This window comes from Pan troglodytes, chromosome 20 (assembly GCF_028858775.2).
Source record: "Pan troglodytes isolate AG18354 chromosome 20, NHGRI_mPanTro3-v2.0_pri, whole genome shotgun sequence".
NCBI lineage: Eukaryota > Metazoa > Chordata > Mammalia > Primates > Hominidae > Pan > Pan troglodytes.
In genome coordinates, this window is record NC_072418.2 from 37,207,541 (window position 1) to 37,232,155 (window position 24,615).

Consider the following 24,615-nt stretch of genomic DNA (forward strand, 5'->3'; position numbering starts at 1 on the left):
TCCTCCTACTCCAGACTCAAAGGCTGAATTAGACTTCCTCTTTATCAGGAGCTGCACACCACATACATAGTGCTTAGGGGTTCACAAAAAAAAAAAAACCTCTGGCGACTTCAAGTCCAGCAGGGATCCAGCCCCAGGTGAGTGTCCACATGGCATCGGGAGGGATCACCTGCAAGAAAGAGGGGGCTTTTTTAAAAAACAAAAAAGGGGGGGGCTTTTTTTTAAGAGACTACAAAAAGAAAAAGGGACTCAGGCGTAAACAAACGTGTTTGCAGAGTTTATCAGGAATATGCCACTTTACACATACATGGATTTATCAAGGTAGAGCAAGTTTGGTTAATTAGAAGGTATGAAATGGTGATGAAGGTAGTAAAAGCTGCCTTGGGTGCAGAGGTGAATTCCCTGCTTCCCCAGGCAGCAAAGGAGTGTCAAAAACATGAAGCTGTCAATGACAGCACTTCAAGATCTGCCCGTGCTACCAATTGCACATGACAATGAAATTCCTCCTTAGGCCTGCGGGAGTTTTCTAGAATGTTAAACCCTGACCTTGCAATTCCCTGGTTGCAGTCATTTCTAATGTCAAATGAACATGGTTTTATCTTTCACAGGCTAACCAAATGTTGGCTGGACTAATGTGCATTTTACATATTATTTATTTTACATATTACTTATTACTTATTTTACATATTAGTGATTTTACATATTATTACTTATTTTACCTATTACTTATACATATGTGTATACACACATGTATATACTTATACATATTTGCATATTACTTATTATATTTTACATATTACTTAAGTAATCACCACAAATACAACATATTTTTGGGAAAATGAGTATTCACAACTATATTTTGTTATGTCAAAGGGATTTTGTAAGTCAGAATCAATTAGAATGACTCAGTCATGTAATGCACCACATGTGTACAGGTATGTTTCTAAAAGCTTTAATTTTATTTTTTCATTTATCTTATTTTTTTGAGACAGGGTCTCATTCTGTTACCCAGGCTGGGGTGCAGTGGCATGATCATGGCTCACTGCAGCCTCCACTTCCCTGGCTCAGGCGATCCTCCCACCTCAGCCTCCTGAGTAGCTAGTACTACAGGTGCTTGCCACCACGCCCAACTAATTTTTCTATTTTTTGTAGAGATGGGTTCTTGCCATGTCACCTGGGCTGGTCTCAAACTCCTGAGCTCAAGTGATCTGTCCACCTTGGCCTCCCAAAGTGCTAGGATTACAGGCGTGAGCCACCACACCTGGCCAGTTTCTAAAAGCTTTAAAATGGCCAGGCTCAGTGGCTCACACTTATAATCCCAACACTTTTGGAGGCCAAGGTAGGAGGAACGCTTGAGCCCAGGAGTTTGAAAACAGGCTAGGCAACATGGCAAGACCCTGTCTCTACAAAAAATTAAAAAGAATTAGATGGGCATGGTGGTGCGGACTTGTGGTCCCCACTACTCAGGAGGCTGAGGTGGAAGGATAGCTTGAGCCCAGGAAGTCGAGGCTGCAGTGAGCTATGATCCTACCACTGCACTCCAGCCTAAGTGACAGAGCAAGACCCTGTATAAAAAAAAGAAAAGAAAAAAGAGTAATTTTTAAAGCTTGGAATCCTTCATGGTAAGAAAAAACTAGCATTTATTAAGTGCCTACTAAAAATCAAGCACTGTTTTATACATAGTGCCATACTTTGTACTTAACCCTTATAACCACCACACAAGTTATGCATTATGAAACCTAGTTTATATACTGCAACTCAAAGAAGCTAAGTGATTTTCCCAAAGACATAACAGCTGGCAAATGACAGAATTAGGACTTGAATTCACATCTTCCTACACCAATGCCTATATTGCCCAGCATATAACACACACCCAATAAATGTTTGAAGAACAAATGTTTAAAAGCCTTAATTTCAAAGGTCTATGAACTGGCTGAGCGTGGTGGCTCATGCCTGTAATTCTAACACTTTGAGAGGCCAAGGTGGGCGGATCAATTGAGGTCAGGAGTTCAAGACCAGCCTGGCCAACATGGTGAAATCCCGTCTCTACTAAAAATACAAAAATTAGCCAGGCTAGGATGGGCGCGGTGGCTCATGCCTGTAATCCTAGCACTTTGGGAGGCCTAGGCAGGCGGATCATGAGGTCAGGAGATGGAGACCATCCTGGCTAACAAGGTGAAACCCCATCTCTACTAAAAATACAAAAATTAGCCAGGCATGGTGGCGGCGCCTATAGTCTCAGCTACTCAGGAGGCTGAGGCAGGAGAATGGCGTGAACCTGGGAGGCTGAGCTTGCAGTGAGCCGAGATCGCACCACTGCACTGCAGCCTGGGCAACAGAACAAGACTCTGTCTCAAAAAAAAAAATTAGCCAGGCTAATTTTTGTTGTGGCGGGCACCTGTAATCCCATCTACTCAGGAGGCTGAGGCAGGAGAATAGCTTGAACCTGGTAGGCAGAGGTTTCAGTGAGCAGAGATTGTGCCACCGCACTCCAGGCTGGGTGACAGAGCAAGACTCCATCTCAAAAAAAAAAAAAAGTCTATAAATCAAGACTACCAAATAACTGCCATGAATTCAGTTAGTTATACATAAAGACAAAAAAAAATTCTAATACCACACCCACACATATATTTAGCTTCAATTTTTTTTTTTTTTTAATTTAAGACACGGTCTTGCTCTGCTGCCCAGTGCAGTGGTACAATTTGAGCTCACTACAGCCTTGACCTCCTGGACTCAAGTGATCCTCCTGCCTCAGCCCCGCAAGTAGCTGAGACTACAGGCGCACAACACTATGCCTGCTAATTTTTTTTATTTTTTGTAGAGACAAGATCTCACCATGTTGCCCAGACTGGTCTCGAATGCCTGGACTCAAGCGATCCGCCCGCCCTCAGCCTCCCAAGTGCTGGGATTACAGGGTGAGCCAGTGCACTCGGCCCAAATATTTGTAAACACATTTAAATTCGGTTCTTTTACCACTTGATCCTGAGTCATACTTTCAGAATAAAATCATACATCACGATTGAGAGTCAATCCCCATAAAATGGCTCTGCGAAAGGAAAACATGGCCCTTGAATTAACAAGAGCTGTTTATGAAGCCCAAACAAGATGGACAAAAAAAGAGGTGTTGTGAACCAAAGAGTTCTCCTAAACTTCTCTCACCTGTGTTCCCTGAGAATAAAAAAGGGGACAATCTTTTTTTTTTTTTTTTGAGATGGGGTCTCGCTCTGTCGCCCAGGCTGGAGTGCAGTGGCGCCATCTCTGCTCACTGCAACCTCCGCCTCCCAGGTTCAAGTGATTCTCCTGCCTCAGCCTCCCAAGCAGCTGGGATTACAGGCTGTGCACCACCACGCTTGGATAACTTTTGAATTTTTAGTAGAGATGGGGTTTCACCATGTTGGCCAGGCTGGTCGTGAACTCCTGACCTCAGGTGATCTGCCCACCTTAGCCTTCCAAAGTGCTGGGATTACAGGCGTGAGCCACCACGCCTGGCTCCAGGGACAATCTTTTTAAAACAAGGAAGTCACAAACAGGAAAAACTGATTTGCCCCTCCAGAAGATTCACACTTGGAACCACAGAAAGGCTTCACAAAGACCATTTTCCACCCTCCAGGTGTGTAAAGGTGGGGCCACACCCCAACTCCTCCAGTGTCACCTCTACCAGCCACAGGTGTATTTCCCTCTCCCCCTCCCTGTGAACAGACCCTACAGAAGGAACTTCTTTTCCCAATGAACGAAATGCAGAGTTACAGAGTTCTGATGTTTATCTTCATTAGATACTAGAAACGAATGAACCATTTAGAATAAAACCAAACGTCAACATGATACCAAACGGTGCATCTGAACGTGTCCCTGACCTGTGACCTTAGCACACTGAAGGGTGCCAAGGCTCCAACCTGCTCTGCCCCAACGTTTTCTTCTAACTGCCCTAGGTGTGTCCACACGTGTGGTGGGGTAGGTGACTCTAAGAATTTCAGATACTCAGATTGCAAATAATATGAGATAAAGCATAATTCCTCTTAAATAAAGCAGGTACTCTTTTTAGGAACTCTTAAGTTATTTGAGAAAAAAAAATTGCAGTTACAAAGCTTCTAAAAACCATCCCCAGAGCCATAAGATTGTGACATCAAAAATAGTGGAGGCCAGGCATGGTGGGCTCACACCTGTAATTCCAGCACTTTGGGAGGCAGAGGCATGAGAATTGCTGGCATCCAGGAGGCAGAGGCTGCCATGAGCCAGGATCACGCCACTGCATTCCAGAGCGACTCAGGAAAAAAAAAAAAAAAAAACCACCAGTGGATGGAAAAATAACTAAGGCCACGTGCAGTGGCTCATGCCTGTAATCTCAGCATTTTGGAAACTAAGGTGGGGGCATTGCTTGAGCTCAGGAGTTTGAGACCAGCAACACAGCAAAACCCCGTCTTTATTAAAAATACAAAAAATTAGCCAGGCATGGTGGACACGCCTCTAGTCCCAGCTACTCAAGAGGCTGAGGCAGGAGGATGGCTTGAGCCCAGGAATTCGAGGCTGCAGTGAGCTAAGATCAGGCCACTGTACTCCAGCACGGGCAACAGAGTGAGACCTTTTCTCAAAAAATATAAAGAATAAATAAATAAATAATTAGGGCCAGTATTATGCTGAACTCATCCTAAAAATATGTTGTTTTCAGGCATTTACGTGATGCTCAGATCCTCTCCCACATTCCCTCCACTCAATATCAGAGCCTAGCTTCAGTCAGTGGAGAGTTGGAGTAAGAAACTTACCTAGAGGCTAATTAATCAGCGAGTCCTACAGAGAGCCTGCTGCGTGCAAGATGCTGAGCTGGGCCTTCATGGTGGCACCACCTGTGCGGTTCTCCTCCTGGCTTTCGCAAACCTGTCTAGACTCCTTTCCTCTTGCCCCCCTGCCTCTGAAACACAGCATCTCGGGCTGGGCACAGTGGCTCACACCTGTAATCCCAGCACTTTGGGAGGCCAAGGAGGGTGGATCACCTGAGGTCAGGAGTTTGAGACCATCATGGCCAACATGGTGAAACCCTGTCTACTAAAAACACAAAAATTAGCTGGGCATGGCGGCACGTGCCTGTAATCCCAGCTACTCGGGAGGCTGACGCAGGAAAATCACTTGAGCACAAGAGGCAGAGGTTGCAGTGAGCTGAGATCATGCCACTGCCCTCCAGCCTGGGTGACAGAACGAGACTCCGTCTCAAAAAAAAAAATTAGCCTATGTGCTGGCGTGCACCTGTAATCCCAGCCACTGCAGAGGCTGAGGCAGGAGAATCGCTTGAACCCAGGAGGCAGAGGTTGCAGTGAGCCAAGATTGTGCCACTGCACCCCAGCCTGAGTAGCAGAGCAAAACTCTGTCTCAAAAAAGAAAACACACACACACACACACACACACACACAGCATCTTGCTCTCTGGCACCACTGTCATACCCAACAGCCTCTCCTTCACTTGTGGATCAGCAAACCCCAGCTCATTAACCAAGGCTCAGAGCCAAGACCTCTGTGAAGCCATCTGTAAAGGCCACAGTAGAGTGGCTCCTCATCCTCTTTCTCCATGTGATGTGGCTTTACAAGCACAGCTAACTTCCCTGTCACACGGCCAGCCCCTTAGAGAAGGGAGGATGCCTTCATTGCCTTCATTAACACAGAGTAGAGTTCCTATAATGACTTACTAAGTCACACTGAGACCTAACGTAAGATTAAACCATAAGGAATCAAGGCATATGGGTTTATTGCTGTACCTTTAAACGAAACCCACAGAGAAAAGTGAAACGATCATCCAGTTTTTTAATAGCAGTAGCATCTCTGAATGTTGTCAGAAATTTTTCCCTTGTGGTTATTTCATTACAATTTAAGAAACTTTAGGAGTGGCATATAAAATATTTTGCCTATCTTTTTTAATTTTTATTTTATTATTTTCTTAATTTTTTTTGTAGAGATGGGGGTTTCACTCTGTTGCCCAGGCTGCAGTGCAGTGGCATGATCATAACTCATCATAGCCTTGAACTCCTGGCCTCAAGAGATCCTTCTACTTCTGCCTCCCAAGTAGTGGGACTACAGGTGCACACCACTACAATCAGCTAATTTTTTTTGGTAGAGACGGGGGCTTGCTCTATTGCCCAGGCTCGTCTCAAACTCCTGACCTCAGGCAATCCTCCCACCTCACCCCCTAAAGCACTGAGATTATGGGTGACAGCCACCATGCCTTGCCTATATTTTCTTTCTTATACAATAGATAAAAATGAAATCAGGCTGGGCACAGTGGCTCTCACCTGTAATCCTAGCACTTTGGGAGGCTGAGGTGACAGGATCACGTGAGTCCAGGAATTCAGGATCAGCCTAGGCAACATGGCAAAACCCCATCTCTGCAAAAAAAATTGCAAAAATTAGCCAGGCATGGTGGCACGTGCCTAAAGTCCCAGCTACTTGGAAAGCTGAGGTGCGAAGATCATCTGAGCCCAGGAGGTCAAGGCTGCAGTGAGCTGTGATCATGCCACTGCACTCCAGCCTGAGTCACAGAGTAAGACCCTGTCTCAAAAAACGAAATCAAAGTCTCCACCTCCCAAGCCAAACCACAACCCTTCCTGAGCTCCCCACCGTCCCATCTCAGTGGAAGCCCATGGAGCACCATCCAGAGTCCCCAGGTCAGAAGCCCTGGAGTCCACTCTGGATGCTGCACTAGACACTGCCCAGGGCAGCACACCTCTCCTGAAGTGCTCCCTGGGTTTTTCCTCTGTCCCCACTGGCCTCTTCTCTTGGTCTCCTCTGCAGATTTCTAAGGCCCACTCCAAAGGCTGGCTTGGTCCTCAGTCCACATTCTCTCTTGCAGAAAACAATGCAGATACTCTGCCCAGATTGCCCAGGTTCCTGTATACTATGGCTTTACACACCTTTAGCTGTAATGTGATTTTGGTCCTAATGGCAGCTCCTGGGCCGCTTCTTTTTTTTTTTTTTTTTTTTTTTGAGATGGAGTCTCGCTCTGTTGCCTAGGGTGGAGTGCAGTAGCATGATCTTGGCTCACTGCAACCTCCACCTCCCAGGTTCAAGCGATTCTCCTGCCTCAACCTCTCAAGTAGCTGGGATTACAGGTACCCACCACCACGCCTGGCTAATTTTTGTATTTTTAGTAGAGATGTGATTTCACCATGTTGGCCAGGCTGGTCTCGAACTCAGAACCTTGGGTGATCCACCCTGGCTTTCCAAAGTGCTGGGATTACAGTGTGAGCCACGGCGCCTGGCCAACCTCTTCTTTAGAGGACCGCCTTTGGGTTGCCAGAGTCACACTGTCCACAGGCACAGGAGCTAGAAGTGCCTGGGAGGCACTAGCCTTAGCCCAAGGTTAACACGCCTCTGCAGCACCATCTACATGCACAAATGCCCCTGTCAGATCAAACTGAAGCCTATCCACTGTGGGACTCTGGCCTGATAGTACATTCTGCTTGGCTTCCTTCCCTTCCGTATCTGCTTACCACAATGTCTTGTTTAAAATTAATTCACAGTTTTTCAGTAGAGACAGATGTCTCACTATGTTGCCCGGGCTAGTCTTGAACTCCTGGCCTCAAGTGATCCTCCTGCCTCAGCCTCCCAAAGTGCTGGGATTACAGGCATGAGCCACCACACCCAGCCCATGACAATCTCTTACTAGTCTTTGCTGGGAATAGTTCCTTAATAACATCATATTTGCTCAAAAATTATTGTCTCAGGATCTACTTCCAGGAAACTCATTTGGAACCAGGAACGGGGGTGCTAAGGAACAGATTCTTTTTTCTTTTTTTGAGACGGAGTCTCGCTCTGTCGCCCAGGCTGGAGTGCAGTGGTGTGATCTCTGCTCTCCACAAGCTCCACCTCCCGGGTTCATGCCATTCTCCTGCCTCAGCCTCCCAAGGAGCTGGGACTACAGGCACCCACCACCACGCCCAGCTAATTTTTTGTATTTTTAGTCGAGACACGGTTTCATCGTGTCAGCCAGGATGGTCTCGATCTCCTGACCTCGTGATCCGCCCGCCTCGGCCTCCCAAAGTGCTGGGATTACAGGCGTGAGCCACCGCACCCAGCCGCTAGGGAACAGATTCTAAGATGGGATTTTAGAGCTGGATCATTCCCCAGCCAAATGGCAATAGAGTCCCCATTGTCAGTGATGAGTGGATTAATGGCAAGCTGTGCAATTGCTTAACTAGTAATCACTAGTACTTTCATCTGTGATGAATTGGCTGCGATACAAAGGAAAAGGAAGCACTGGTTCACGAGCTATATTTCTAGCATTTGATAGACTTGGGGAAGTAGTTACACAGACTCAGAAATCTAATCACTTGTTGTTCAGTGCTATTGATGCACCGAAGAAAGACCATGACAGGTTCAGGACAGCCAATTATCAACTCACAGCATGGTGTGAAAGTCAGGAGGCCTCTATGGCAGCATTTAATATAGCCATTTTAGCATCCTTTTGATTGGTGTTGCATGATACATCTTTTCCCATCGCTTTAAATTTAACCTATTGATGCCCACATATATATATATATATGTATGTGTGTGTGTGTATATGTGTGTGTGTGTATGTATATGTGTGTGTGTGTGTGTATATATATATATATATATATATTTTTTTTTTTTTGAGACAGAGTCTCACTCTGTCACCCAGGCTGGAGTGCAGCAGTGCAGTCTTGGCTCACTACAACCTCTGCTTCCCAGGTTCAAGCAATTCTCGTGTCTCAGCCTCCCGAGTAGCTGGGATTACGGGTATGTGCCACCATGCCCAGCTAATTTTGTTTTTGTTTTGGGGTTTTCTTGTTTTTGTTGTTGTTGTTGTTGTTGTTGTTTTGTATTTTTAGTAGAAATGGGGTTTTGCCACGTTGGCCAAGCTGGTCTCAAACTCCTGGCCTCAAGTGACCCGCCCACCTCAGCCTCTCAAAGTGCTGGATTACAAGCAAGCATGAGCCACAACGCCTGGCTGATGCCCTTATATTTAAAGTGTTTCTTGCAGGCAGTACATAAGGTTGGGTCTTACTTTTGACCTAATTTGACAATCTCTCCCTGTTAATTGGGGTGTACACAGCATTTCCATTTAATCTGATTACTGATATGGCTGGGTTTAGAAGTTATCATGTTGCTATTTGTTCTATCTGTCCCATCTGTTCTTTGTTCTTTTGTTCTTCTTTTGTTGCCTGATTTTGGATTGAGCATTTTTTATGAATTCGCGTATCTCCTTTGTTGACTTACCAGCCATAAGTCTTTGTTGTATCATTTTAGTAGTTGCTTTAGGGCCACCTAATCCATGGCGTAAGATAATTCATGGCAGAATAGGCTAAAAAGAAGCCCCAGAAATTGTCCTTCCTCTGAACTTAATAGTACATTTTTAAAACAATACCATTAGAATGACTTCTGGAACGGCAGAGTGAGGACCTCCATGGACTCACTTTAGAGAAATGACCAAAACTGATGAGATTTATTTAAAAAAAAAAAAAAAGCCAGGCGCGGTGGCTCATGCCTGTAATCCCAGCACTTTGGGAGGCTGAGGCGAGCAGATCACCTGAGGTCAGGAGTTCAAGACCAGCCTGATCAACATGGTAAAACTCCGAATCTACTAAAAATACAAAATTAGCTAAAAATACAAAATTAGCCGAGCATGGTGGTGCACGCCTGTAATCCCAGCTACTTGGGAGCCTGAGACAAGAGAATCGCTTGAACCCGGGAGGCGGAGGTTGCAATAAGCCAAGATCGTGCCATTGCACTCCAGCCTGGGCAATAAGAGCAAAACTCCGTCTCAAAAAAAAAAACAAATGATGATTTAAAGTCTCTGGAAATTGTCCTCATGGCATGAAGCAAATAAAGAAGCATTTATTCAAGAAAATCTATTAAATCTCAATAAGAACACTCAGAGTCTGTAGCATGTGAGTCACAACTCACTCCTTCCCTAACCCCCAACTCAGCATGATGAAAGTCCTACCCCTGGCCAGGTGCAGTGGCTCACACCTGTAATTCCAGCACTTTGGGAGGCCGAGGCAGATGGATCATCTGAGGTCAGGAGTTCGAGACCAGCCTAGCCAACATGGTGAAACCCCATCTCTGCCAAAAATACAAAAATTAGCCGGGCTTGGTGGCAGGCAACTGTAATCCCAGCTACACAGGAGGCTGAGGCATGAGAATTGCTTGAACCTGGGAGGCAGAGATTGCAGTGAGCCAAGATCATGCCACAGCACTCCAGCCTGGGCAACAGAGTGAGACCCTGTCTCACAAAAAAAAAAAAAAAAAAACTGACTGTGGCAATGGTTGCACATATTTGTCAATATACTAAAAACCACTGAACTGTATACTTTAAATGACTGAATCGTATGATATGTGAACTATATCTCAATAAAGATGGGTTGCTTTTTTTTAATCTAACGAACTTGATATTAAAAGGTTAAATAAGGCCAGGCACGGTGGCTCACACCTGTAATCCCAACACTTTGGGAGGCGAAGGTGAAAGGATCAGCTGAAGCCAGAAGTTTGAGACCAGCTTGGGCAACATAGTGAGGCCCCCATCTCTACAAAATAAAAAATAATAATAAATAGTAATAATAAATAAAAGATTAAATAAGAAAACAGTATCTTAACCTTTTTTTTTTTAAGTACAAAGGTAATTACTAGAACAAAAACATCTACCTTCAGGCTGGCTGCAGTGACTCACACTTGTAATTCTAGCACTTCAAGAGGCAAGGGCAGTTGGATTGTTTGAGGAATGGAGTTTGAGACCAGCCTGGGCAACATAGCAAGACCCCATCTCTACAAAAAATTTCAAAATTAACTAGGAGTGGTGGTGCATGCCTGTAGTCCCAACTACTCAGGAGGCTGAGGTGGGAGGATCACTTAAGCCCAGGAGTTTGAGGCTACCATGAGGTATGATCATACCACTGCACCCCAGCCTGGGTGACACAGTGAGAGCCTGTCTCCAAAAAAACAAACAAACAAACAAAAAATCCATCTTTTAAATATCTTAAATGTCCAAATACATTTAGAAAATAAAAGAACAAAGAAAATATCAAATAGAGAAGGAAATACAGAAACACATATAACATACATATAACACACATAACAATTATATTATAAAATAATATGACACAATTGAGACTGTTAATACATATCAGTGGGCTTAAGTCCACTGAGAGGATTGACTAGTTTATTAAAAGACAAAGATTTGGCCAGGCATAGTGGCTCATGCCTGTAAAGCACTTTTGGAGGTCAAAGTGGGCAGATCACTTGAGGTCAGAAGTTTGAGACTAGCCTGGCCAAAATGGCAAAGCCCCATCTCTACAAGAAATACAAAAATTAGCCAGGCATGGTGGTGTGTGCCTGTAGTCCCAGCTATTTGGGAGGCTGAGACAAGAAAATCACTTGAACTCGGGAGGCAGAGGTTGCAGTGAGCCGAGATTACGCCACTGCACTCCAGCCTGGGCGACAGAGCAAGACTCCATCTCAAAAAAGAAAAGAAGAAAAAAAAAGACAAAGATCAAAGATTTCCAGCTTCACTCACAAAGCAAAACTCAGCTATATGCTGTATACATGACTCGCACATGAATGGAAGTGATTGCGAAAGGCTAAAAATAAAAAGGTGGGCAAAGGCATTTAACAGTCAAATGGAGACCGTAAGAGAACAGCGGAGTGACAACACTCAACTTGCACTTTAAGGAGATGGCTCAGGTTTCTGCGTGGAGGATGGATTGAGGGGGGGTGTTGTTATATAAAATGGTCGAAGATGGTCTCTGTAGATTGGCCATCTTTGTTTATTTCTTCATCGCAGACTGAGACCTATTCGTTCAAAGGCCGACTCAAATTTTTACACATCCAGTTGTTCTAAAAATAGCCCACACAACCGGGCGCGGTGGCTCACGCCTGTAATCCCAGCACTTCAGGAGACCAAGGCGGGTGGATCACCTGAGGTCAGGAGTTCGAGACCAGCCTGACCAACATGGTGAAACTCTGTCTCTACTAAAAATACAAAAATTAGCCAGGCGTGGTGGCGGGCGCCTATAATCCCAGCTACTCGGGAGGCTGAAGCAGGAGAATCACTTGAACCCGGGAGGGGGAGGCTGCAGTGCGCCAAGATGGCACCATTGCACTCCAGCCTGGGCAACAAGAGCAAAACTCCATCTCAATAAATAAATAAAAAAAGCCCACACAAGCAGATTTTCAGCCATTGCTTGTGAAACTCCACCCAGCATCTGCTGGCACGGATCAGATGGAGTCTGTGGTTCTGAGACTTCAAGCTGCTCTCTGACCTAGAGACTCCCCTCAGTGCTGCTGGAGGGCATCACCTAGACATGTCAACCCCCCTCATCAGTCCCCCTCTCTCCTGGGAGTGCCCTTGCTCTTCTCCCCTTCTAAGTAGAGACCCCCAAGCTCTAGCCTCCAGAGAGTTTCTTGCTGAGACGCGCTTCCTCCCCATGGCAATGTCCAAGCATCACACATTAAGCTTGTTGTGCTACTTCTGCTTTATGGTTCTCTCTTTTCCCTTGCTCAAGTCTCATTTCCCCCAAATCCTCTACAGTGGGCAATCACCCCAATGAAAGATGAAAGCAGCCAGACAGGAGAGGACTGGACCAGGCATGGTGGTTCGTGCTTGTAATCCCAGCACTTTGGGAAGCCAAGGCCGGAGGATCACTTGAGCCCAGGAGTTCAAGACCAGCCTGGGCAACATAGGGAGACCTCGTCTACACAAAAAAAAATACAAAAATTAGTCTAGCATGGTGGTGCATGCCTGTAGTCCCAGCTACTCAGGGGGCTGAGTGGGAGGATCACTTGAGCCCTGGAGGTTGAGGCTGCAGTGAGCCAAGATCACACCACTGTTCTCCAGCCTGCAGTCTGGGTGACAGAGCAAGATCCTGTCTCAAAAAAAAAGAAAAAGAAAGAGAGATACACTTTGTATCATGTCCCAATGTATGTATGCATGTATGTGTCACACACATACATATACATCCATGAAACCATACTTGCCTTCACTTTGCCATGTATTTTTATTTGCATTTTCTATGTGTTTCTTTTTTATTTTTAAGAGATGGGGGTCTCACTATGTTGCCCAGGCTAGAGTGCAGTGGCTATTCACAGGTGTTGTCATTGTGCACTACAGCCTGGAATTCCTGGGCTCAGGCAGTCCTCCTGCTTCATCCTCCTAACCTGGAGCTACCGGCGCACCACCATCCTCTTTTTAAATTTTATTTTCATATAGTTGCTAGTCATGAGCCTTTAAATTAACTTCATGATCCACTAACAGGTGACATCCTGCAGTTTGGAAAACCCTGCATTTCACCATGATTGCTTATGTTTCTGCTCCTTAAATATGTCCTTGGATTTATGATGAAAATGGGGGGGAAAAAGTGATTTTTTTTTTCATGAGTTACCTCTCTTTTCTCCATGTTGCCTCTGGTTTTTCTAGGAAGCCCACACTTTGCATTGCTGGTTTTCAATAATAGTGAACTAAAGGAATCCGAGAACTTCTAGCCACAATAGGCCTAAGCCAAAGGAAAAAGAGAGTCCCTGAAGCAAGTGTTTTCTCCTGGCCATAAGAAGTACTCACAGCCAGGCATGGTGGCTCACACCTATAATCCCAGCACTTTGGAAGGCCAGGGCAGGAGGATTGCTTGAGCCCAGGAGTTCGAGAACAGCTGGGCAATATAGGGAAACCACATCTCTATAAAAAAAATACAACAATGAGGTGTGATGGCACATGCCTGCAGTCCCAGTACTTGGAAGACTGAGGCAGGACAATCAATTGAGCCCAGGAGGTCGAGGCTGCAGTGAGCTATGATTGCACCACTGCACTCTGGCCTGGGCAATGAAGTGAGACCCTGTCTCAAAAAAAAGAAGAAGAAGGGGGAGGGGGAGGGGAGAGGAGGAGGAAGAGGAGAAGGACAAGGGGGAGGAGGAGGAAGAGGAGGAGGAAGAGGAGGAGGAGGAATAGGAGGAGAAAGAGGAGAAGGAGGAGGAGGAGAAGGATAAGCAGAAGGAGAAAGAGAAGGAGGAGAAGGAGAAGGAGAAGAAAGAAGACAGAAGAAGCTCACAGCCCTCTGGATACCTGCAGTTAAAGGAGGCAGCCTGTGTACAACTGAGCCCCCAGCCACTTACTTATTACCGTCTGTGTGACTCCTTGCCGAATACATGCACACTCTCTGGGGTGTCTTTGTAAGTGGAATTTAGGAACAAGAGAATTTGCTAAAATGGGAAATTTGAGATACCTTCCTATATTCTTTTGGTGTATAAAGTAGCACAGAAAAGGAAATATACATAAGAACTTCATCAAAGTTCTTTAGTGAATAAAGATGAGAATCTCATTATTTAATTAATTAACATTATTACCAAGAACAGAATAAACAAGAATCCAGATGCTGGAAATGTTCCCTTTCCTTTTATTTAGAATAAAAATATTACATAGAAAAAGAATATTCTGTATATAAATACAATAGAACAAGTGACCTACAGTTTGACTTCTCCACAGCCTAGAGTACCCACAGAGTCATTTTTTTGAACACAATGTATCTTATGAATAAGCCTCTACACTTTTAAAATTGAGTTTTTCTCTTTTTGAAGTACAGCTTCAAGCAACTACAAGTTTCCATCCTGCTAACCCCAGGCAGCAGTTGCTTTTAACTTCTATCTTTTATTTAAAAAACTTAATTGGAAGTTTTTGTAGCCAGAAGGAGCACTTCAAAGAATGAAGAAAAAATTACCAAAAATTAATACTTTATGTCAGAGGTTAGTAGGGAAAGAAACAAAGATTACAGAAAAAGAAGGGTTAATGGTATCTAACAAAGCAGTGAAAGAAGAAAAGAGGCAGAAAACGAACTGAAGGAAGAAGTGAAAAGGGAAACTTGTAACATTAAAAACAGAAAATGTGGAGTAACATTTTCCTTACTCCAAACAGGATGAGACAACACAAGCGTTACAGCAGCATTTATAATTTCCTGCACAGCCAAAAAGCTCTGTGTACAAATCCTCCCGCCCCTGCTCAAGTCTTTTACTCCTGTCTACAATTACACATCAAGGGACCACAGCACTTCCTACACTTTAATTTCCAGACACTCCTGTCACTGTCAATTCTAAATCAACTCTGACAAAACAGTATTAAAACTTCAGGCATGATTTAGTATTCTGCCTTTGAGGCAAGTGCAGAGGAAGAAGGCCCTGGATTGGGAGGGTCAAGAGATGAGGGTCTTTGTCCCAGCTCTGCCATCAGTTTACGTGACACTTTAAGCAGGTCCCTTTCCCTCTCTAGAGTTCAGTGATGTCATTGTACAGGAAGAGGGTTGGAGATTCCTGGGGTTCCTTCCAGCTCTGATAAACTGTGGCACTATGATCCCAGCGTATTAGTGATCTCAGTGAATCTCCCATAACACTCGCCAAAGATACTGCCAACAGGGAAATTAGATGACTATCCAAGACTCGCTCCGGAAGTTCGTAGAGTCAGAGTCAATAATAGATCCTACTATTTCAAATGGGAAAAATTTCCTATGCTTGGCTGATGACAATCAAATTGAAAACAAGTCCCCAATATCGGAATAGCTATGAAATAAGACTAAAGACTTCACTGGTCTCAGACAGGCAAGACTTTTCTTACATAAAAAATCATAACATAGTGTTGATAGATCAGAAGAATGATTATAGTTTACAGTAATCTATTGCATATTTATTTCAAAATAGCTAGACGAGAATAATTTCAATGTTTCTAGTGTAAAGAAAAGGCAAATATTTAAGGTGGTAGATATATCAATTGCACTGATTTGATCTGAGCTATGATTGCACCACTGCACTCCAGCCTGAGTGACAGAGCAAGACCTTGTCTCAAAAATAGATGGGTACATAAATAAATAATCACCTCTACCCCAAAAGTATGTATACATATTACACACCAATAAAAATAAAATATTAAAAAATCATAAGAGCCTGTCTCTACAAAACATTTAAAAATTATCCAGGCTTGGTGGTACGCACCTATAGTCCCAGCTACTCAGGAGGCTGAGGTGGGAGGATTGCTTGAGCCCACGAGGTCAAGACTGCAGTGAGCTATTATTGTGCTACTGAGCTCCAACCTGGGTGACAGAGCGAGACCCTGTCTCATAAAACAAAACAAGGCTGGGCACGGCGGTTCACGTTTGTAATTCCAGCACTTTGGGAGGCCCAGGTGAGCGGATCACTTGAGGCCACAAGTTTGAGACCAGCCTGGCCAACATGCTGAAACACTGTCTCTACTAAAAACACAAAATTAGCCCAGCGTGGTGGCGGGAAGCCTGTAATACCAGCTACTAGGGAGGCTGAGGCAGGAGAATCGCTGAACCCAGGAGGCGGAGGTTGCAGTGAGCCAATATTGCACCACTGCACTCCAGCCTGAGCAACAGAGCAAGATTTTGTCGAAATAAGAAAGAAAGCAAGAAAGAAAGAAAGAAAATTTGAACAATAAACTTGATTTAATGAACCAATAACTAAAAAACAGACTATATACTCTTTTCAGTCACATGGAGCATTTACAAAAACTGGCCATTCAAAAGGTTAAGGCAAATGTTTTTTAAAAAGTTAAAAACAAATGTTAAACATTCCAAAGCATACAGGCCTTAATCTCTATCAACATGTAATTAAGTTAGGATTCAATCATAAAAATACATTTTTTTCAAATCTGTATGTTTGGAAATTTAAAAACATTTCAGAAATACACCGAGGTCAGAGAAAAAAATATCAGGGAAATTAAAAAGTGCTTATAAAGGAAAACATTAAACATAGCATACCAAAACTAGCAGGATAATTCTACTCCCATTTAGAATGTAGGAGGTTGCAAGACAATGTTTCCCCACTCTAACAACAAGAAAAAGATGGTTAACCGCTGATCACGGTCTTTCCAAGTACATCAGAGAGCTGAGAATGCATAAAACCTAATGAAAAAAACCCAAAAACTGACAAGCATGGTTGCCTTCCCTTGGTCGAGCAGCAGAGGGCAGAGGATCTCGCTGCAGATGGGTAAGAAGGGTGAACTTTTAATGAATTTCTAGAGATGAAATGAAGGTTTGAGTGACGGTTTAGAATCCCTAACAGCCCCATACACACAGACTCTGTGCTCATAGCCAACTCTACTCCATGGATCTTTACCAAATGTATGTAAAAAAACTAGAGACAGAACAGGAGAACTGTTGAGAGACCCTCTCTGAGCACATGTGTGGAGCCTCTGGGCCTGCGGAACAATAAAAGAAATGACTAGCGTCTGTGTGACTGGGGTACCAGAGGAAAGAAGAAAGAGAAGGAGTCAAAATAAGTATTAGAAGAAATAATGGCTAAAACTTTTCCAATTTGGCTAATTTTTAGAATTTTTTGTAGAGACAAGGTCTCACTGTATTGCCCAGGCTGGTCTCAAACTCTTGGCCTCAAGAAATCCTTCCAGAGATAAACTCACAGATTCAAGAAACTCAGTGAAGCACAGTAGAATAAACACAAAGAAAAATACCCCTATGTATATCATGGCACTAGTGAAACCAAGAATAATGAGAAAATCTTGAAAATAGAGAAAACGTAGAGCAATAATTAAAATTACCAGTCACTTCTCATCAGAAAGTATGAAGGCAGAAGACAGGGAAATAACATCTTTGAAATGCTAAAAGAAAAAAGAAACGACCAACCAAGAGTTCAGTATACAGAGTAAATATCCTTAAAAAATGAACTCAAAATAAGGGCATTTTCAAATAATATAGGTTGATGATAGAACAAAAGGAAAAGCTATAACTATCAAGTTTCTAGAAGAAACACAGAATGTCTTGGAAAACTTGGGATAGGCAAAGATTATTTTAAAGGAAATTGAAAACACTAAATTTTAAAAGCTTATGACAAACCGGGTATCATTAAAATTAATAACTTGGGCTCTTAAAAAGATACCATTAAAAGAAAGAAAAAGCAAGCCATAGACCAGAAGAAAATATTCAACACACATGTCTTGTATTTAGAACAAAGAACTTATATCAGGAAGTGAAAATAAAAGAACTCTTACAAATCAATAATAATAAACAATCCAACTGAAAAAAAAATGAGCAAAAGACACTGTAAGAAGCTGTATGGATAGCCAACAAGCACATTAAAAGTTGCTCAACTTTAAGGAAACGCAACACAAAACCACTGTGAAATACCACTACTCCCCCATTCGAATGGCTAAAGTAAAAAGCATTGACAAGCCAGGCGCTATGGCTCACGCCTGTAATCCCAGCACTTTGGGAGACCGAGGAGGGCGGATCACCTGAGGCCAGGAGTTCAAGACCAGCCTGGGCAACATGGTGAAACCCCATCTCTACTAAAAATACAAAAGCTAGCTGGGCATGGTGGCGCATGCCTGTAGTCCCAGCTACTCAGGAGGCCAAGGCAGGAGAATCACTTGAACCTGGGGAGTTCAGGTTGCAGTGAGTCGAGATCGTGCCACTGCACTCCCGCCTGGGTGACACAGTGAGACCCTGTCTCAAAAAAATAAATAAGTAAAGTCTGGAAGAGAGAGATGTGATTACCTGGTAAAGAGTTTTCCACTTGACATTTCTCAGCATATAAATGGGTTATGGGTGAGTCAAGATGTGACAGCTGAAGGCTGCGAGAGCCTCTAGACTGGTCACCTCAAGCCCTGGGTGGCCTTACTGACCCCAGTGTGCCAAAACAAGTGGTCATTTTCTGCATGGGCCATGATATGAAAAAGTTTAGGAAGTATTAACATAAGGAACGGGAATATAGAGAAAAGGCTCAAATACAGAGGCCTGGGGTAGCTAGCACGTAGAGGCCAGGAAGATGAGGAATAACCAGCAAAGGAGACTAAGAAAGCATGAGCAGTGATGAAGGTGGTGAGCCATGACAGTGTGTTATCCCAAAGCCAAGGGTTTGCAAAGAGTTTGAAGAAAGGAGTGACCATGTCAAATGCTGTAGACGGGTCAAGAAAGAGAAGGTTTAGGCTGAGCATGGTGGCTCATGGCTGTAATCCCAGCACTTTGGGAGGCCAAGGCGGGCAGATGGCTTGTGCCCAGGAGTTCGATACCAGCCTGGGTAACATGATGAAACCCTGTCTCTACAAAAAATTTAAAAATTAGCCAAGTGTGGTGGCACTCACCTGTAGTCTCAGCTGCTCGGCAGGGCTGTGGTGGGAGTATCACTTGAGCCTGGGAGGTTGTGGCTGCAGTGAGCCAAGATCACACCACTGCACTTTAGTCTGCACAAGAGAGTGAGACCCTGTCTCGAAAAAGAAAAGAAAGAAAGGAAGAAAGAGAGAGAGAGAGAAAAGGAAGGAAGGAAGGGAGGGAGTGAGGGAAGGAGAGAGAGAGAGATGAAAGAAAGAAAGAAAGAAGGAAGGAAGGAAAGAAAGAAAGAGAGAGAAAAGAAAAGAAAAGAAAGAGCGAGAAAGAGAGATGGGGTGCAGTGGCTCACCCTGTAATCCGAGCACTTTGGGAGGCCAAGGCAGGTGGATTACCTGAGGTCGGGAGTTGGAAACCAGCCTGACCAACATGGAGAAACCCTGTCTCTACTAAAAATACAAAATTAGCTGGGCGTGGTGGGGCATGCCTGCAATCTCAGCTACTCAGGAGGCTGAAGCAGGAGAATCGCTTGAACCCAGGAGGTGGAGATTGCAGTGAGCCGAGATCGTGCCATTGCACTCCAGCCTGGGCAACAAGAATGAAACTCCATCTCAAAAAAAAAAAAAAAAGAGAAAAAGAGAGAGAGAGAAAGAAAGAAAAGGTCTGAGAAATGACCACCGAATTTAGCAAATCAGAGTCATTGGTGACCTTGACATAAGTTACTTCAGTAGAGGACAAGGCAGGGTTGAAAACCTGACCACATGCATTCAAGAAAGAATATGATCACTTTTTCAAGGAGTTTTGCTATAAAGTGGAGGAGAGAAATAAAGTCATCCCTAGAGAAGGTTATAGAATAATGAAGTTTTTTGAATCTTAAGATGGGTGACATAGCAAACGTACATCCGACGGGAATGTTCCAGTGGGTGGGGAAAATGTGATGAGACAGAAAAGGGAAAATCTGCTGGAGAGTGTTCTTAAGAAGGCACAAGAAGATAGGATGTAATGCACAAAACAAAAGGTTTGCCTTAGAAGTATACCCGGAATAACAGAAGAGAAGGCAAAGTATATATGGAGAGACACATAGAACATCGTGCAGATGTGATGGAACATATGCAAGTTCTCTTTCATTGTTGAAAGTGAGAGTAAGAGAGAAGATATTTGAAGTTTCAGGAAAAATAAGTTTTTAAGGAGTCATCTAAAATAATCTATTGCTTTTGTTACTAAGTAATCAATGGGCTGGCTGCCCAATGCACATAGAGGCTAATAGCATGGCACTGACTTTTGAAAAAAGAAATTTTTTTGTGTGAATTGACTGGCAAGGAGACAGGAGGAAACACTCAAATCTGTCTCCCTGAGCTGGGATTTGGATCAGGTTTTATAAGCATAGGATAATGAAGTATGATCTGATTGGATCTTGCAATGAGGTGATTGCCAGGAGGCATGATCTAACTGGATCCTGCCAAGAGGTAACATCAGAGCTTGATCTGATTGGATCCTGGATGCCACCACGTGGTGTCTGCTTTTTAATTCAGTCCCCTCTCCTCAGTCCAAGCACTTAGGATCCCCCTACCCTGACTGTTCATCTGGGCATGCTCAAGTTACATGACCTTTGACCTGGGGGTCCATGGCAACTGAAAAACAACTCACAACTTTGTTACATAAAAGTTGAGCCAGATTGATCTGGTGCAATTACACTTTCTTCCCTCAACAATCAATCCAGGGAAACAGCCATTTTAAGAACCTGCTACTCAGTACATATACATCTAATGAAAAGGGTTCTTATGAGCATATGTATTATATTTAAGCTATATATTTAATCTTCACCATGAGAAAACACAAATGATAAACATACCTTATCTCAAGTAATTACACCATATTCCCCACTGCCTCTGCTCTCGAATGCACAGTTTAGTAGTTACTTGCGCTAAAATTATCCTTCTACACATCAAATCCACTAAAGGAGCTAGTCTCTTTTAAAGAAATGAACCTAATAATCTGTATGAATAAAACCATGTCCCAAATTCTCTATAAAGTATATTAAGAGCAGAACTACGATTTAATGCCAAGTAAATTTTAAATATTACACCTTAAAATGCATCATGTTCACATAAACAATTATATAACAGACTGGAAATTCAGGAGCTAATAATGCAGTTTTCAGCAACAAAATCAAAGTTCATTTCCTCCACAGCACCCCTGTCTCTACAGCCCACTCATATACTATGTATGAACAGCTTCCATATATATGATGTTTCTCAGTGGGTTTTCTCCAACCTGGGCAGCAGAGCAAAACCCTGTCTCAAAAAAAAAAAAAAAAAAAAAAAGGAAAGAAAGAAAAATGGCCAGGCACAGTGGCTCACACCTGTAATCCCAGCACTTTGGGAGGCTAAGGCTGGTGGATCACCTGAGGTCAGAGTTCAAGACCAGCCTGGCCAATATGGCGAAATGCTGTCTCTACTAAAAATACAAAAATTAGCCAGGTGTGGTGGTGTGCTCCTGTAATCCCAGCTACTCAGGAGGCTGAGGCATGAAAATCACTTGAACCCAGGAAGCAGAGGTTGCAGTGAGCCAAGATTGCACCAGTGCACTCCAGCCTAAGCAACAAAAGTGAAACTCCATCTCAAGAAAAGAAAAAGAAAAAGAAATGTCATTTTCATTGAGCATTGGATCAATTTAGAAGTTGATATTCATAGAATAATAACCACATCACACTATCCTTCTAAAATTCCAACACAGAATAATAAGACCAATTACTGGGTATGCTCAGCCTGTGGGGGCCAAGAGGGCAGATATTCTCTGCATCTATCCCACTTGGAGAGTCCAGAGAAGCAGAGGATGTTTTCCAGGGAGGCTGCTGAGATGTAGGGCCCACCCAGGAAAGTCTGAGGGCTATCCTGGGAAAAGGATAAGGATAAGGATAACTCATTTTTTCAAAAAAGCAAGTGGGAGAGGCATTAGATTTAAAGTATTTGCCAAATACAAAGCAATTTCAAAGCCTTAAAAAATTCTACAAGATATTCATTCAACAAATATTGATAGGCCAGGTGTGGTGGCTCATGCCTGTAATCCCAGCACTTTGGGAGGCCGAGGCGGGCAGATCACCTGAGGTCAGGAGTTTGAGACCAGCCTGACCAACATGGTGAAACTCATCTCTACTAAAAACACAAAAAAATTATCTGGGCATGGTGGTGCACACCTGTAATCCCAGCTACTTGGGAGGCTGAGACAGAATAATCACTTGAATCCGGGAGGCAGAGGTTGCAGTGAGCTGAGATCGAGCCATTGCACTCCAGCCTGGGCAATAAAAATAAAAATACAGCTAATGGTGGTTCTTTCTCGGTGGCGGAATTCGGGGAGGATTATATATTTTCTAAATTTTATCACTGCAGTTTTCTGCATTGTTTGAGCTCTTTAAAATGAACAAAACGGCTTGTTTTCACACATCCAAATGCCGAGCCGCCACACACCTAGGATGCCCCATGGAAGCTGAAGCCGCATCTCCCACATGGCCCCTCTGGCCAGCCGGGCATCTCAGATGAGAGCTGCATCCAGGTCAGCACCTGCAGCTCAGCCGCCAACAGTGGCATCCACCTCTGCAGTTGGCTCTCCTGCTGCTGCTCCCCAGCAGCCAGGTCTGAGGGCCCAGATGGCAACCACTGCAGCTGACGTGGCTGTGGGCTCTGCTGTGGGGCACACACTGGGCCACGCCGTCACCGGGGGCTTCAGTGGAGGAAGTAATGCTGAGCCTGTAAGGCCTGACATCACTTACCAGTAGCCTCAGGGAATCCAGTCGGCACAGCAGCAGCGGCCTTGCTTCTATGAGACCAGTTTTTGGAGGATGCACAGAACCAGGGTGACAGAAAGCTCTGTGAGGGTTTCAGTGAGGTGCTGAAACAGTGCAGACCTGCAAACAGATTGGCCTAATCAAGAAGGTCAAATTGGAGTAATGAAAAATCAGCTCTCATAACCAAGTTAATTTAGTATAAAAATATAATTGATAGTGAAGGTATAAAGTGTAACCATCAGTTAAACCTCTCCTTGTCATTCATAGCTTCCTTGCTTCAGAATTGAAATGAAAGAAGGTGCTCTTACTGTGCAGAATTTCATTAAGGTCGTGTAGAATTTGGGGCTGAGCAAATGTTTGTGTAGCCTCCTTAAACTAGCTGTGATTTTATTCTCTGTGAGTTAATTAAAATAAAGTGATTTTCTTCCAAAAATAAAAATGAAAATGAAATGAATGAAATGAAAAATGTAATATCATTGTCATCAAACCAACACTGATTTTTCTTTAAAAAAAAAAGATTTAAATTAAATATGCAAAAATGTTCACTGCTGGCTGGGTGAGGTGACTCATGCCAGTAATCCCAGCACTTTGGGTGGCCAAAGGGGTGGATCACCTGAGGTCAGGAGTTCGAGACCAGCCTGGTCAAAACGGAAAAAGCCTGTCTCTACTAAAAATACAAAAAATTAGCCAGGAGTGGTGGCGGGTGCCTGTAATCCCAGCTACTTGAGAGCCTGAGAAAGGAGAATTGCTTAAACCCGGGAGGCGGAGGTTGCAGTTAGGAGAGATCATGCCATTGCACTCCAACCTGAGTGACAGAGAGAGACTCTGTCTCAAAAAAAAAAAAGTTAGCAGTGATTGATTCTCAGTGATAGGAATGTGGATGATTGTTGTATTCTTTTCTTTTCTTTTCTTTTTGAGACAGAGTCTCACTCTGTCACCAGACTAGAGTGCATTGGTGGGATCTCAGCTCACTGCATCCTCCGCCTCCCGGGTTCAAGCAATTTTCCTGCCTCAGCCTCCCAAGTAGCTAGGACTATAGGCAGGTGCCACCAAGCCCGGCTAATTTTTGTATTTTTAGTAAAGACAGGGTTCCACTATGTTGGCCAGGCTGGTCTCAAACTCCTGACCTCACTATCGTCCTGCCTCACCCTCCCAAAGCGCTGGGATTATAGGTGTGAGCCACCACACCCGGCCAAAAAAAATTTTTTTTAACCACAAAAAGGAAAACACTTGAAGTTGGGCTATAAAGGAAAGACTTCAGGGAAGACGGAAGATGAATTTGAATAAGGCCGTGAAAAATGAATAGGATTCATAAAAGCACAAAGAATGAGAAAGTTCGCGAAAGCTCAAGTAAACTAGTTTTGCTGACGAGACTATGGTTTAGTGAATAATTAGAAGGAAGCCTCAATACAGAATGAGGTCAACTCAGGGAGGACCATTAATGCCAGGATGAGAAGTCTGAGATTTATTCTATGGGCAATGAGAGCCACTTAAAGGTTTAATGCAGGTCTTTCACATGATCAGTGTGGTATTTTAGGAAGACCACACTGGCATAGCATAAGCCCAGATGTGGGGAGGCTGTCACTAAACCCCTCAGTCTCCCTCTAGGATGCCTTTTTTAAAAATAAAAAATAATAACATGAGCTTTGGGAACAGAGTTACCCTCCAACAATAGTTGCTGGATGAACATCTCCATGACATTCACTGCTGCACATTCCTTGTTTAATTGGAAGAGACCACAGATGACCAAATCATAGGCTGACACATTCAAGCCCTGCCT

General features: G+C 43.7%; 1 pseudogene; it reads left to right on the forward strand.

Annotated features, from left to right (window-relative positions):
• The first annotated feature begins 22,523 nt into the window (after positions 1–22,523).
• LOC743543 (coiled-coil-helix-coiled-coil-helix domain-containing protein 2-like) lies at positions 22,524–22,975 on the forward strand (annotated as a pseudogene).
• The last annotated feature ends 1,640 nt before the right edge of the window (positions 22,976–24,615 follow it).